The sequence below is a fragment of the Chiloscyllium plagiosum genome, chromosome 4 (assembly GCF_004010195.1).
Source record: "Chiloscyllium plagiosum isolate BGI_BamShark_2017 chromosome 4, ASM401019v2, whole genome shotgun sequence".
NCBI classification, from domain to species: Eukaryota; Metazoa; Chordata; class Chondrichthyes; order Orectolobiformes; family Hemiscylliidae; genus Chiloscyllium; species Chiloscyllium plagiosum.
The window spans coordinates 84,875,306-84,890,736 of NC_057713.1; the positions used below are offsets into that span (position 1 = coordinate 84,875,306).

Below are 15,431 nucleotides of genomic sequence, written 5' to 3' on the forward strand. Positions count from 1 at the left end.
CTTTCACTTCAAAATTATGTCCCCTTGTTATTGACCTTTTAAGGGGAATAGCAGCTCTGTCCATGCCCCTCATAATCTTAAACTCCTCTGCCAGGTCACCCTCAACCTTCTTTGCTCTAAAGAAAACAACTGGAGTTTATCCAGCCTCTTTCCATAGCTGAAATGCTCCATTCCAGGCAACATCCTGGTGAATCTCCCTTGCACCCCCTCCAGTGCAGTCACATCCTTTCTACTAGTGTGGTGACCAGAACTGCACATAGTATTCCAGTTGTGGCCTAACCAGTGTTTTGTACAGCTCCAACAAGACCTCCTGCTCTTATAATCTAAACCACGACTGATAAATGCAAGCATCCGTATGTGATCTTAACTACCCTACTAATCTTTTTAGCCACCTTTGGGAATCTGTGGACAAGCATGTCAGGACCCCTCTGCCCCTCTATCCTTGTGTCATCTGTAATCTTGTTAATAATCCTTCCCACATTGCTATCAACATTATTTATGAATATCACAAATAATAAAGGATCCAGCACACTGGGCTCCAGTCACATAAACAGCCTTCTACCACCACTCCCTGTCTCCTGTCACTAAATCAATTCTGAATCCAACTTGTCAAGTTACCCTGGGTCCCATGTGCTTGTAACTTCTTTATCAGTTTCTCATGTTGGACTTGTTAGAGGTATTGCTGAAATCCATATGACTGACATTAACTGTTCCACCCTCATCTGAACACTTACTCACCTCCTTGCAAATTTCCACCTATTTGTTAGGCATGACCTCCCTTTGGAAAAGTCCTGCTGACTATCCGTGATCAAACCTTGATGGTCTAAATTTTCTCCTTCACTATTTTCTCCCATAGCGTCTAACAATCATGACTCTTGTATGATTCCAAGTTTGTCTTATACTGGGTAAGTGAAAAGGAACATATCATATCCTATAAAAGCCTGTAGGCTCTTAATATGTTTTATCTGCAAGGTGGTATGTAAACTAAAGCTAGTGACACCTCATTGGCAGTGAGCTTGTGGCCTAATAATTTAACTTTACTTACAGTGTGTATCCAAAACAAATAGATTTCTTTCAGTAGGATTTGAGATGCCAAGGCATACAAGGGTATATACCAAGAAAATGGGATTAGAATACTTGTGGTTGTTTTCGACCAGGACGTGTGCGATTGGCTGAAGAGTCTATTTTTTGATGTTGTATATCTCTGAGTCTGATTAAATCTAAAATTATTTTAGATTCGACTGAAAATATATAAATGAGCATGATATATGAATAGATGCGACTACTGTTGCTCATTAAAAAGATGACTTTTTAAATAAATAAGTACATTGTTAAGAGGTGATGTTCTTATTGATACATTTGTTAATTTCACAATTTAAACTCGTGTTTTCGGGATTCCTTTTGTTTGCAAAAATGAAACTTGATGAGAGTTGGATTGGACCAGCAATGCCCTCCATATTGGTAAAAGACGAGGGGTGTTGAAGCAGACATGAATCACTTTCATATGCAAACAAGGGGCCTATTGTCAGTAACATTGAATTTCCCAAAACAATACATTGTTCAAGTCCTAAAAAAAAGTACATGGTACAATTTGATATTTCTGTGCTTGACCTCTGATCTCTTTCCAAACTTTCATCCCTCACCATGCCTACTTAACACCTTAAAGTTCCTAATCTACTTGCCTGTGAGTCAGGGCTAGAATGGAGGCTTTGGCAGCGCCAGTTTGATGATGATCTTTGGACTTGACCGTTTGGGCATGCTCCTGTGCACAATATTGAAAGCTCTTAAATTTAATTGCCTATTTCTCTTTTTTTCCAGCAGCTGTGTGGGTAACTTCCCAAACTTCCACTATTTTTGCTGAATGCTGATTGTTAGGTGGTCACCTTTGAGAAGAAACTTTTATTCTTTCGCCCACTTTCCTTTGGAAAAAGAGCTAGACTTGGCTCAATACTTTCCTTCAAGAGTATTGGTAGTATTGGTGACTCTGAAACCTGAATGATTGAGCCATTTGTGAAACAATGCTATGGAAATCTTCATTGCAATGCCACCGACTCATTCAAATCGTTGTTCTGGACTTCAAATTCTTGAGAGTTAAATTATGGCTTCCCTTAAGTAGGAGCCCTCAGAAGGTGAACTCCCAACTGGTTACACAAACTTTGCTCAGTTTCTATTACAGTTCAACAGTGTATGACATTTGTATCTACTTCCTATCTCTGTACTTCCTATCTCGTTTGTGTAGTTAGAGGTTATAGGTATTTTTGATAGCCTACCGAGACATAAAAATTTGAACATGGATGTATGTCAGTTCAAATATCTGTAATTTAGGCACAAAGTTCTTTAACAAAGACAAACTGCTGGATTAACCAGCTTTTGTTTTTAGCACTGCATATGCTAAAATAGAAGTGCTGCATTTTCTATTGGGTTTTTCTTGCTTCCTCTTCTGACACTTGGTAAGCTTCCTTTTTTGTGTGAGACAGGCTTGTAATGAGGTCATGTTTACTGAAATGAGGAAGTTGAGGAGAGTTGCAAAGCAGTATCTAGCCCACACTAAGAACACATTTATCAGAATTGTGTCTTTATGATTTTAGTTAAATGAATAACTGATAATTTAAACGTTTTGCAAGCACTGAATTTCTGTCATCTATCTTGGAAGGTCAGTAATAAATGTTACGAATACTCTGATATAATGTCAGTGAGAATTACTGTCTCGTCATTACCTACGTTAAATTTCTTTAAAGTCATTTGGGCAGTATTTGTCAATTATACTCTAATACTTTGGGAACTGTTAATTACATTTCTGTATGGAAACTTAACATTACCACTACCTTTCTATGTTAGTTTTAATCAGAAATGATTTATTGCGATTCATGCCACTCTTAGACTTTACTTTTCAATGGCATCTGATTTCTTACATGCATTAGTAAAAGTAGACATTTGGTGCTACATTGTTTGCATCAAGTCATTTACTACAAGTAACTTATAGCCCTCCAAGGGGATGTCACAAAGAGTATGCCGTTTGCTGAACATTTGAATAAACAGTAAGAACTGGCTTATTTCATATGTCTTAAACATTTCTTCCTTTTTTGACAATTGGAGAAACAATGATAAGGCTAATAATGTATGCTTCATGATAAAATATCACAGACATCTGTGTCCAGTATAGGTAAATGCCTGTGTTCAATTGTATTAAAATTCCTAAGATGTTTTTGTCAAGGTTGAATATTGGCCCCTCAATGCATTTATATAATAACTATGCAAAATTCTGTTCCATTTAATTTTGAAGCTGGGGGCATTTTTTCATCACTGATCTGTGAAGTCATACCGCGTATTAGCACTAGCTTCAGTTGCAAGTATGCACAAAACTTTGCTTCCTTTTCTGAACTATGTTTGATGGAATTTTTAAAAGAACAGTTGACTATCTCTACTGAAAGTTTCTAATATCAGTAATGAAAAGACTCTTTCTTAAATATTTGAAAGTCTTTATCCACTGAGTTAGGATCAGAAATGTCCCAATGATATGTTATGTATGTGGATGCTTAAGAGAGCAGGGCTGGGCTACCATGTGATGACAATTTTTCTGCTAATACTCTGTTCCCCACCATGATTCAATTGGCTGAAATTTTTTTTTTAAGATCTTATATACGTAATGTATTACTTCAATACAACACGTAAGGATAGCTGAAACCATGGTGTAAAAACAATGACTGCAGATGCTGGAAACCAGATTCTGGATCAGTGGTGCTGGAAGAGCACAGCAATTCAGGCAGCATCCGAAGACAGGCAAAATCGACGTTTCGGGCAAAAGCCCTTCATCAGGAATAAAAGCTTTTATTCCTGATGAAGGGCTTTTGCCCGAAACGTCGATTTTGCCTGTCTTCGGATGCTGCCTGAATTGCTGTGCTCTTCCAGCACCACTGATCCAGTAGCTGAAACCATGTTCCAGCTTTTAAAAGTTAGTGTAAGTGAGAGGAAATGTTAATTTAAATTTGCTTTTGTGCTGTACTTGTTGACAAAATCCACATTGTACTAATGGATAATAATTGGGATCATATGCATGGTGGTAAATGCTAGGCAAATCATGTTTTACATATATGGATTCCTAAAAACAGTAAATATATAACATTTAAATAGTTTTTTCTGCTTTCTGTCCCAGTGGGTAAATAAGTGAAATGGTTTGCTGAAAGTGAACTCTGCATATTTTCAACAATAACTTGCATTTAAAAAGCATAAATAACACCTTAAAAATATCTTAAGGCTGACTTCTTTGGTCCAATAAACGAAAATGGATGCCACTGAAAGGAATATTTGTGGTGTCAAAATCTTGATGAAATGGCTTGATTTTAAGGAGCTGGATGAATTTAGGGAGGGCACTGCTTATGGAGTGGAGAGCACATGCCCAATAAGGGTTCAGGGTGTCAGAAGAACAGGTATTGTGGAGAATAAGTAAAGTTGAACGAGGTTATAACTATATGGAAGAAAAAAGGTGGTGAAGGTTTTTAAACACATGACTGACAATTTTAAACTTTGTTTTCCTGACATGGCAACACCTTAATGTAGACCAGTAAGGATGCAAATGATGGGTGAACAGAACTTTGTAGGTGGTGACCATGGGCAGCGGTGCTTTGGATGAGCTAATGTTTATGGAGTGTGGCCTCTTGAAGGGTAGTGAAGAGTGTATTCTAGTCTGAAAGTAGCAAAGTATGACTGTGGATTTTAGTAGCAGATGGCCCGAGACAGCATTGGTGTCAGATGGTGCTTTGAAAGAGGAAGTATATAATCTCTTGATCTGTAGAATAAGAGGAAACTGATTGGAAAAATTTAGACAGGAGATGTTTTAAAGTGACATGTTCAAGGACTTTGCGGGAAAAAAAACAGGTTTCAAGATGGGCTGAATTTGCAAGAACAGAGAGGAATCAAGGCTTTGTGTTTTCAAAGTCAAGTATGTGGGTGAGAAAACTGGGGTGTGGCATAGGGAATTTTTTTTTTGAAGGTTTGAACAAGATTAGGTCCTGAAAAGTTGCCACAGCAGGGAAGAGACTAATTTGGTTTATTGATGAAGACCCTCTTAGGATATGTGTGTATTTTGAACAGTATGACCAGGTGGAAAACTTTGGTAAGGGTTTAATCAAAAACTGGTTGAACAGTCATCCACAGTAACCTAACAGACGACAAGGATTGTATTTGCTAGGAAATCAACATTTTGAAATGAGTTGTATAAAGGACCAGCATTTGATCCACTGGCCAAGTCCAAGAAGTTAATTGGGAGGAGGAGGGATGGATATTTGAAGATATCCCCCTTCAGACACTGTTAGAGGAGATTGAGAGAGGAGGATAAGGCACCTGGGTTTCTGGTTTTGTCAGGATGCAGTGATTGCTCCTTCTGGAGAATGCCAGGAAAGGCATCTTTTGTGTGTGTGTATAAAAAAAGTGTACAGCATTACAGACTTTCTTTAACTTTGTTTCTGTAGATATTTACCAGGATGTTGCCTGGAATAGAAGGTTTGAGTTATAAGGATAGGCTAGGACTTCTTTCACTGGAGCGCAGAAGATTGATGGGTGACATTGTAGAGGTTTATAAAATCACCAGGGGCATGGATAAGGTGAATAGCAAGGGTCTTTTCCCTGGGTTTGGGGGTGGGGGTTCAAAACTAGGGACATGTTTTTAAGGTGAGAGGGAAAAAAAGTTTAAAAAGGACATGAGGAGCAACTTTTTTTTACATAGTGTTTAGTGTGTGGAATGAACTTTCAGAGGAAGTAGTGGATAGAGGTACATTTAGAACATTTAACAGACATTTTAGATAAGTACATGAATAGGAAAGGTTTGGAGGGATATGGGCCAAATGCAGGCAAATGAGACTAATTTGGTTTGGGAACATGGTTGGCATAGACTAATTGAACCAAGGGATCTTTTTCCATGCTGTATAACTCTATGACTCTGTTTTCTAACTAGCCTGTTCAAAGGTGTTATTACACACCTCTGGTGCAGGTGGGACTTGAATCCAGGCCTTCTGGCTCACTATGCTATTATGTTATTTTTTAGAATGATTCTGAAAACATAACCTAAAGAAGTACCAAGTTAGATGATATAGAAGACTTCAACTTGGTTATTTTTAGCTGACTGCAGTCAGTTACATACTGACAAATAGCATATATTGGGTCATCAGCATCTGTTAATACACTGTAATCTCTCCACACCGGAAAACTATTGTTTGGAAATTTCCAGTTCTTTGGAAATTGTTTGAACAGACCCATGAAACTCGTGAACTTGCCACTATTGGACATTACTTTGGGAGTGGAAATGCAGAAGATAGTGTTCGGATAAGTTAAAATATTTTTATTACTGCTTTATAATATTGTAACACTATTTCACGTTTCAGTAAACATTTAGATCTGTGTTTTGTGGTTAGGCATGCCTCTAAAAGAAAAAACTTTTTTTTGATCTCTTTGCTTTCCTCCTGTCTCGATTAGTCATGAACAAGTGCTATAAAGGTAAAGTTGAGTACTAGATCACAGGACTGCTGCTCGCATAAGAAAGAGATGACTGGTGGTGGTTTAACCTGAGAGTCAGGTGAGGGGAGAGGTTGAGAAGGAGAGTCCTTCATGGTAACCTTAGCTGGTGCAGGAATTGAACCCATGCTGTTGGCATTATTCTGCATTGCAACTAGGTGTCCTGCCAACTGGACTGTCCGATCCCCAAGAAAAGTCCTTGTCTGAATTCAAATCTATGCACGATGACCCCAATAGATTTCAAGTCCATCACCGAAACCACTCAGCCACACAAAGATAAATATTCACCATAGACTTACCAGACCAGAGGGCTGCTCTTGCATTAGAGAGAAATGATCAGTGGTGTTTTAACCTGAGGGGAGAGGTTGAGAATGAGAATGCTTCACAGTAACCTCAGCTAGTGCAGGAATTGAACCTATGCTGTCTATCCAGCCAACTGAGTTCACCAGTCTGTTGGCAGCAAACACAAAACAAAACAGTTAAATTTCTCTCCGCTTTCAGTCTTGAGGAGCAGCTAATTTCATGAGTGTTGTGTTGCTCCTGTGTTTAAAGGGAAAAAGAAACATGAGGAGTGCTGAGTAATTAACTGATCTACTGTTGGCATGCTATCCACCCTCTTAATGCATTATAATGCATTTGACTCATACAGACTCATACATTACTCTGAATCTATTGAAAGTCAGCTTGAAGTTAGCTTTGGCCTTAAATATAAGCCTATGAGTGTTAATGCGCCATGTTGTTTTGACCAGTTGGAATAAAATAGAAATTTACGTGTATTTTTACATGAAAAATACAGTGAAGTTTTATAAGTCGCCCCAACAAGGTGCCTACATCAATGACACAAGAATCTTACCTACCCAGGCTCAAGTCCATGCTTTGTCAGTTTTTTTCTACTTTTTTCCTACGTCAGTGTCATTCTGCATGTTACTTTGAGTAACCCTGATGTCACGTAATCGGTTCGAGTTTGGAGTTTCTGTTGAATTTCCTTTGCTTTATAGTAAACGTAATGGTATTAAAAATACTTGGAAATATTGCTTTTATAAAATTTCTTTGCCGAATATGTCTGAGGTAATATTCAATAATATATTACATAATAATTAAAAATAAAAGACTGTAGTTGCAGAGTAAAGCCAGCTGATTGTTGTGCTGACTTGTAATCATAGAGTGCACTTATCTGCTGATCTACTTTACAAGTATTGTGACTTCTGCTGATATATTACATAGTATCATTTCTGGTAAAAATGAATGAACTTGTGACTCATGAACTGGACTTGGAAAGGTAGAGAAGTATTAAAGTAAGAGTTTCTTTCAATGAATTCAGACCAGTTTTCTGTCCTCAGGACTAATTATTGAAGTGTCTTTTGAAATTAATTTTCATATTCCTTCTTTATTCCAGCACTAACATTGAAAAGTCAGTGCTCGAATAAAGAAGGAATGTGAAAATTAATTTCATTGAAAAGTCAGTGCTCATTCAGAAGAATACATTTGATATAAAATATTTGGCAAAAGAGAATATACAGATATGTTCAAATGTATTCACTTTTAATAATTCATCTGGATCTGGAATTGCTTAGCACTAGTTGTAGCAGGGCTTTCAACAGCAACAGCTACTTTCATTTTATATAAGTTGAAGGTAGAAATAGGTTAAGAGACATCAGGGAAAAATCAGCATTAAGCAAAAGGAAGAGATATAAGATCAGAAAATGTTGGAGCAGAAGTAAGCCATTTGGCCTGTTGAGTCTGCTCTGCCATTCAATGAGATCATGACTGATCTGATAATCCTGAACTCCACTTTTTTATCTTTTCCTCCACCACCCTTGATTCCCTTATTGATTAAAACTCTGCCTCTCAGCCTTGAATATGCTTTATAACTCAGCCTCAACTGCTGTCTGCAGTAAAGAATTCCACAGATATACGGTCTCGGTATGCAGCTGGAAAACAGACTGTAAAGCAGTCTGTTTTCCCTGTGTCCCTGAGTCGTGGAGCTGCTCGGGACAAAAGTTGACAAAAATCACTGCATCTTTCTCCAGACTTCCTTTGCAAGGGCACATTCCAGCAAGAGACATGTGACAGTCTCTACCCCACCCCGCAGCCACTTTGAAGCCTTGTGCAGTGGTCCAGTGTGTCAGGCATACGTGAACTTTCTCACAGGTAAGTGCCCTTCTCACCACCAGCCAAGTGATGTCTTGGTGCTTGTTGGAACTTTAAAAAAAATAAACACCTTGTCTCTTTCCATGCGCTGCTCACTCAGTCTTCAAACCTGGTTCCTGAGCAACCAAGCTTATGTTTGTGATCCCTTTCTTAGTCATTGTGACTGAGCCACCTTCTCTCAGAATCCTCCTTGGTTGCTTCTCACCAGTTCCCTCCAGATGGTCTGTTGGATGCTTTTCCTGCTGATAAGCACTAGGTCCTGTAATGTTGTAATTTATTGAAAGATCTTGGCTAGGGGAGTGGCAAGTTCTGGAGCACAAGTCTTCAGCACTTCTGCCAAAATGTTGTCAGGGCCCATAGCCCTTGTATTATCTAGTGCCTCCAACCATTTCTTGATATTGCATTGAGTGAATTGATCTGGCTGATGATTGGTATCTGTGATGCTGGGGAACACCAGATGAGGCCGCAGTGGATCATCCCTTTGGCACTTCTGGCTGAAGATTACTGCGTACACTTCAGTCTTATGTTTGTACTGATGAGCTAGGCTCTTCTTTCATTGAGAACGGAGATGTTTGTGGAGCCTTCTCTTCCAGTGAGTTGTTTAATTGTCCACCAACATTCACAACTGGATGTGGCAGGATCTGAACAGTTAGTTGTGCGATCACTTAGCTTTGATTATCACTTGCTACTTACGATGTTTGACATGCAAGTCTTTCTATTTGACAGCTTCACCAGGTTGATACTTCATTCTTGGTTATACCTGGTCCTTCTATTGCATTCCTCCTGTATGGACCAAAATGATAAAACATGTTTGCTGATAATTGCTGAAGGGTCAGCACCATTTATGACAACTTTGATATTTTAAGTAGCTCATGTCCATATGCAGAAGGACCTGACAACATCCAGGTTTGGGCTGATGAGTGGTAAGTAAGATTTGTGTTACACATATGACAGGCAATGGACTATTTCCAACAAAGGAGTATCTGATTATTTCTCCTTGACAGTCTATGGCATTACTGTTGCTGATTCCCCAATTATCAACATCTTGGGATCCTCATTAATCCAAAACTGAACTAGATCAACCATGTCAAGAGCAAGTCAAAGATGGGAATTCTGAAGTGAGAAACTTGCCTCCTATTTGCCCAGTGCTTGTCCAACATCTACAAAGCACAAGTCTGAAGTGTGTGAGATTACATTCCATTTGCCTGGAAAAGTACAGCTTGAAGCTCGATGGGGCAGAGCACCCAGCTTGGGTGACATCCTAACCACCACCACCATTACCATCATTCACTCCCTTCACCAATGGGTACCATCTACAAGATGCACTTCAGTAACCACTTACAAGGTTGAGGGAAGATATATGGGCACACCACCTCTAAGGTCTCTTCCAGGCCATCTTGACTTGGAACTATGTCATCATTCCTTCAGCGTCTTTGGTCTAAAATCCTGGACCTCCCTATCTCAAGCAACTGTGCTTGCACTGATACTGCAAGGACAGCAGCAGTTTAAGAAGGAGGCACGCCATCACTTTCTCGAAAGCAGCTGAGGATGGGTAAAGAATGGCATAGCTGGTCTTATCCACTACTATTGAATAAAGAAAGAAAAATGATCTTTATGCTGTATAAAGGGCATCCAAATTATTGCGGAGTTGGATTCTAATGATCTCTCCTGGAGAGAAAAAGAAAAGAGGAAATAATATTTAAATGATTTATTTATATTTTAAGTATTCTCCATTACTTTAGGCTTTCTCCCTTCAATGTTTTATCATCTTGAGTGAAAGCCACAGCCTGCATCAAGTTATTACTAGGGCAAGTATAGCTAGGTTCTTGTGTAAAGTTTATTTTAACTGACTCAGACATTCTGTGGGAGTAGAAGTTATTAACTTTTATTTACTGTATACGATTCTTGGTCCATTCATGAGAACACCTGTAATTTTAAAAATGCCTTCTTCCCTTCTACAATTTTTACATTTTTCTCATTGAAAATTATGCATTTTTTTATTCATAGTTTATGATCAAACTTAGTGTAGAAAGTGCTGTTTTCCATAGTCTCTATAGTGTGAACATGAACATTTTCAGCTGTTCATTTCTTTGGGGGGGGGTTTAAAATTTGAATTGTCGAGAGAGCTGACTATCGCTACACACCAGTGTGGTGAAGGTGGCCTATGGGAAAGATCCTCTTTCTTTTTCCTGATAGCAGCTGGGTTTACATTTGGCTCCTCACCCTGTAAGTAGCATCTGTGAGTACAGACTGAAAGCTCTTTTATATTCTACTGGACAATGTATCCAGTTTCAGCAAAGCAACATTTGTACGTAATTCCTTTTAACATTCATACTGGCGACCTGGTCTTACTCTGCGTACTTCATTCTGCTTTTCTTTAGAGTGTCTTTATAAACGTGTCAAGCCAGTGTTGTGTTTTCCTTCCGCTTTTTCAGTTCCTGGGTTCACATTTCACTCTGCAATGCCAATATCAAGCTGATCAAATTCCCTGAATTGATCAGGTAATACAATACCATCTATGTTCTCTGCAGTCTCTTAAATCTTCTTAATTGAACCCCTGAGGGGCCAGATATACAGGAGTGACTCATTTGTTTTAAATTTATCAAAGTAGGCTCTTTCAATGTGTTCACAATATTACCTCTGTGGTTTAGCTAGTGTGTAAGTCTCGGTCATAGAATTCATTCTCTGCTCTTGATGATTTATAATGCAATCTATTCAAAGTATTTTCCTTGGGGTGCATTTAAAATGTAGCTAAAACACTGGTAGCTATAGTTTGAGCTTCAGTCAAGCAAGACCATGTTTGCATTGCTTAGGTCTTTTCTTGCTGGAACTTGAACTGCCTTGTTTAATGGAGTGTTCTTGATAGTCTGACCGTGTGTGTGTGTTCACTCTAAGAAGTTTGAAATTTGAAAAGGTGTGAAGGAGAGTTTATGGTCCAGTATTTGGATAAAGGTCAGGTGGTATATTCATGGTATGTTCAGTGGTCTGCTTTAAAAATCCATTGATTAAATTTCTTTGTGAGAGTGCTGATGGTTTCAATGCAAGTATTACTGTGTTAATCAGCCAGCAGAAACTAGTCTGGAATATGCTCAATGTAATTTCAGTTTCCTGTCATAGCAGCAGTTGCTTTGTAAACTAGCCAAAACTGTCCAATTCTTTTACACATGTTGGTTGTCATATCAAACGTGCTGTGTTGTGTGTGCGTGTGTGTGTGTGTAATATTTATGCATGATTTCCCAAAAGTATGTTACAAGATATATGTTAATATTCCAGCCATTTTTCCGATTTGTATTCAGGGATTTAGCTAGCTTTGTTTTGAGGTGGAAGTGGGTAGTGCAGATGTTGGAGATTAGAGTCAAGATTAGAGTGGTGCTGGAAAAGCTCAGCAGGTCAGGCAGCATCCGAGGAGCAGAAAAATCGACGTTTCGGGCAAAAGCCCTTCATCGTCAGGTTCCTGAAGATTGGCTCATGCCCGAAACGTTGATTCATCTGCTCCTTGAATGCTGCCTGACCTGCTGCGCTTTTCCAGCAACACATTTTCAGCTGTGAATATCTGGGGTCCAAACACTGATTCCTATAGTACCCCACTGGTCAATGCCTGCCAATCAGAAAAGACCCATTAATTCCTCATTAGATTACTTACACTGAGGAAACAAGCCCTTCGGCCCAACAAGTCCACACCGACCTCTGAAGAACAACCCTCCCAGACCCATTCCTTTACATTTACCCCATCACCTAACACTACGGGCAATTTAGCATGGCCAATTCACCTATTCTGCACATTTTTGGACTGTGGGAGGAAACCGGAGCACCTAGAGGAAACCCATGCAGACACGGGGAGAATGTGCAAACTCCACACAGACTGAAACTGTTTCCTGTCTGCCAAACAGCTCTCTATACATTGTCATTATACCACTTCAAATCCCTTTAATGTTATTTGCTTATCTTTGTGGGATCTTATTGAATGCCATCTCAATCACCAAGTAAACCTCATTCTCTAGCTCTCCCTTATCAACTCTACCAGTTACATCCTAAAAATTCCAGTAGATTTTTCAAGTATGAATTCCCTTTTGTAAATATGTGCTGACTGTCTTATCCTGTCACTGTTTTCCAGGTGTTCTGCTATTCAACCTTTTATTATGGATTCCAGACATTTCACCGCTACTGATGTCTGGCTGAACTGGCTTATAATTCCCTCTTTTTTTTCTCTCCCTACCTTTTTAAAATAGTAGAGTTACATTAGCTGCTCTCCAATCCACAAGAACTGTTCCAGAGTCTGTAGACCACCAAATGCATCCACTACTTCTCATGCCACTTGCTTTAGTGTTCTGGGATCCTCCCAATTTTCATGCTCATAACTTCGTTTTTGCAACATTCTATACTTCCTTTGCCCTAATATGGTCCAAGCACCCAGAGATGTACTCCCCTGAGAGTGAATTTATGAAGGATATTCCACAATCCCTCACAGTTGACAGAATTGAAGGCAAAGGAAGAGACATCAAAGAAGGTCATATACATAAGCTGGCGATGTCCTCTGCACATTCCTTGGATTTGTTGCACACTGTAAATCATATCCATTGTGCCTCTTGATGGAAACTGTATTGAGATTCAGGAGGTGGCACTGGAGGAACATTCAAGGAGGGGATGAAGGGAGCGAGAAGCTGCAAGAAGGGGCTGAGGGGGAGAAGGAGGCTGCAGGGGAGAGAGAACGCAGTTTATACCCATCAATCAAGGAATACTCAGCTAACTGGTGTCAACTTGGATCCAAACCAGTTGGTGGCATCTTTTCTTTTGGATAGAGTTTATTAACTACTCAGTCTTACAGCTCCTTTCGCACTCCAGTCCTACCTGTCCATCCTTAATGTCTACAAGGCTATGTCAGACTGACAAACCCTCGATCTGGTTTTACAGAGTTTTACATGGATTCATGCAGTTTTTGAGCAAAATAAAATGTAATTACGTCCATAGACATAAATGTAATTACATTTTATTTATAGCTTTTACTGACATAGCATTGGTACACAGGCTTCACACCTATTGTTTAAAAAGCTGAGCTATCTTGAGAATGTAATTTAAAAGAAGTTCTGGAATTTACATATCAAAGAACAGAAACCAGCATATCCCATTATAAAATCTAAGATTGTTGACTGTATCACATCTCCATGACACCAGACTCCTTTGGTATAAATTCTGTGAGTATGATCTTAACCTCCACAACCATCTGATGAAGGAGCGGCACTCTGAAAGCTAGTGCTTCCAAAAAAGCTGTTGGACTATAACCTGGTGTTGTGTGATCTTTACAGAGAGCAGGGTGTTAGCAATTAAATGATTTAGTGTGCTAAGCATCCAGACACAGTACTTACAACTTGTCTATTAATGTCAAGAGTGTGGTGCTGGAAAAGCACAGCACGTCAGGCAGCATCCAAGAGCAAGAGATTTGACGTTTTGGGCAAAAGCACTTCATCATTTACCATTCCTGATGAAGGTCTTTTGCCCGAAATGTTGATTCTCCTTCTCCTCGGATGCTGCCTGACGTGTTGTACTTTTCCAGCACCACACTCTCGACTCTAATCTCCAGCATTTACAGTCCTCACTTTTGCCTTGTCTATTAATATGTTGAGCATTACACTCTTTAGCAATACAAATGGTGAAATCATTTAAGTTTAATAGTGTTAGGACACCATTTTAGCTTCCTGTGTCAGTGCGAGCTTTTGTCAGAGCTTTCTGCTGTATTTCTGATTTTTCTGCTGTTTTCTTCAAGCCACCTGTAATTTTCTTCAAGTCCTTATTTAACTTGAGCTATTTTTGACAGAAAGTGGTTATAATGGGTTCAGATATCATTTATGGTAATGTTTTTACCAACTGTTCATGTGGAAGTCTTCATTCATCTTTGTGTTGCTAATATTTTTAGGAACTTATCCTCAATTCACTGACCAATGGAAAGAGAACTTTTACTCTTTTTCAAATCATTTCATAATTTTGATTATTTCATGGTAGTGGCAAATAATCCTAAATTTTCAAGTCTTGCTTCATCACTGTATTACTGCCTATCCTGTTATGATTGAAGTGAATCATTGTCGAATGTTTCTGTGGCTTCAGGGTCTTTCTAATTGACTGGCCAAATTTGCAAAAAGTGCTCCAAATACTGTTATGATTCTATGAGGAAGGATGAATTGGCTCCCTTCTTTTCACTCTCTTCAGTTGACTGCAACAAAGATTTAATATTCTTAGCATGCAGCAATACCTCATGCTGATTTAAAATGTAGTTAATTAGGTTCTCCAGAAACAAATAAGGAGCCTATTGCAAGGTTTTGTTGAGTGAGAGGCAAAACAACCCATTGCTTGTTAGCCCTGAGAAAAATACTGCAGGCCTAGCATCAAAATACATACACATACAAGGTTAAGAAGGGATAGTGTCCAGTACAAAAAGGGAGATGAAAGAATGTGGAGTTTGAAGTCCAGGCGCTGATCTTGATGTTTGGCTTTAAGCTGTGATTCTAGTTGGTTAAGGATGCCCTGGATCAATGGCAGCTGTGAAGATTGCAGATAACTTTGCATCTCCTGTGTTTGAATGATTTTCTCCAGTTCGTCAAGGTGTTTTGTCATTTGTGGGGCTGGGAGAGACCGAGTTCCTTTCTGTCTGCATATTGCAATATCTCAGTTTTTTGTTTTCAGCTGGATAATTGATGTCTTGACGCTAGGAAATTTTTTCCGTTAGGCGAGGAGACTAGGACCCATGGACACAGCCTTAGAATTAGAGGGGGTAAATTCAG

The 15,431-nt window shown here is 39.1% G+C and overlaps 1 protein-coding gene across 4 annotated transcripts in view; it reads left to right on the plus strand.

The window, feature by feature from the left end:
• Positions 1-15,431, plus strand: part of fam49bb (family with sequence similarity 49 member Bb) — a 182,060-nt gene that overhangs the window by 65,578 nt on the left and 101,051 nt on the right. Inside the window, exon 1 of one of the 4 annotated variants that reach the window (XM_043688538.1) lies at positions 2,540-2,653. The exons of the other annotated variants lie outside the window; for them this stretch is intronic. The gene's annotated coding sequence lies outside the window, so the exon portion shown is untranslated. Of the gene's footprint in view, positions 1-2,539; positions 2,654-15,431 lie in introns of those variants that run through there. 4 annotated transcript variants of the gene reach the window in all.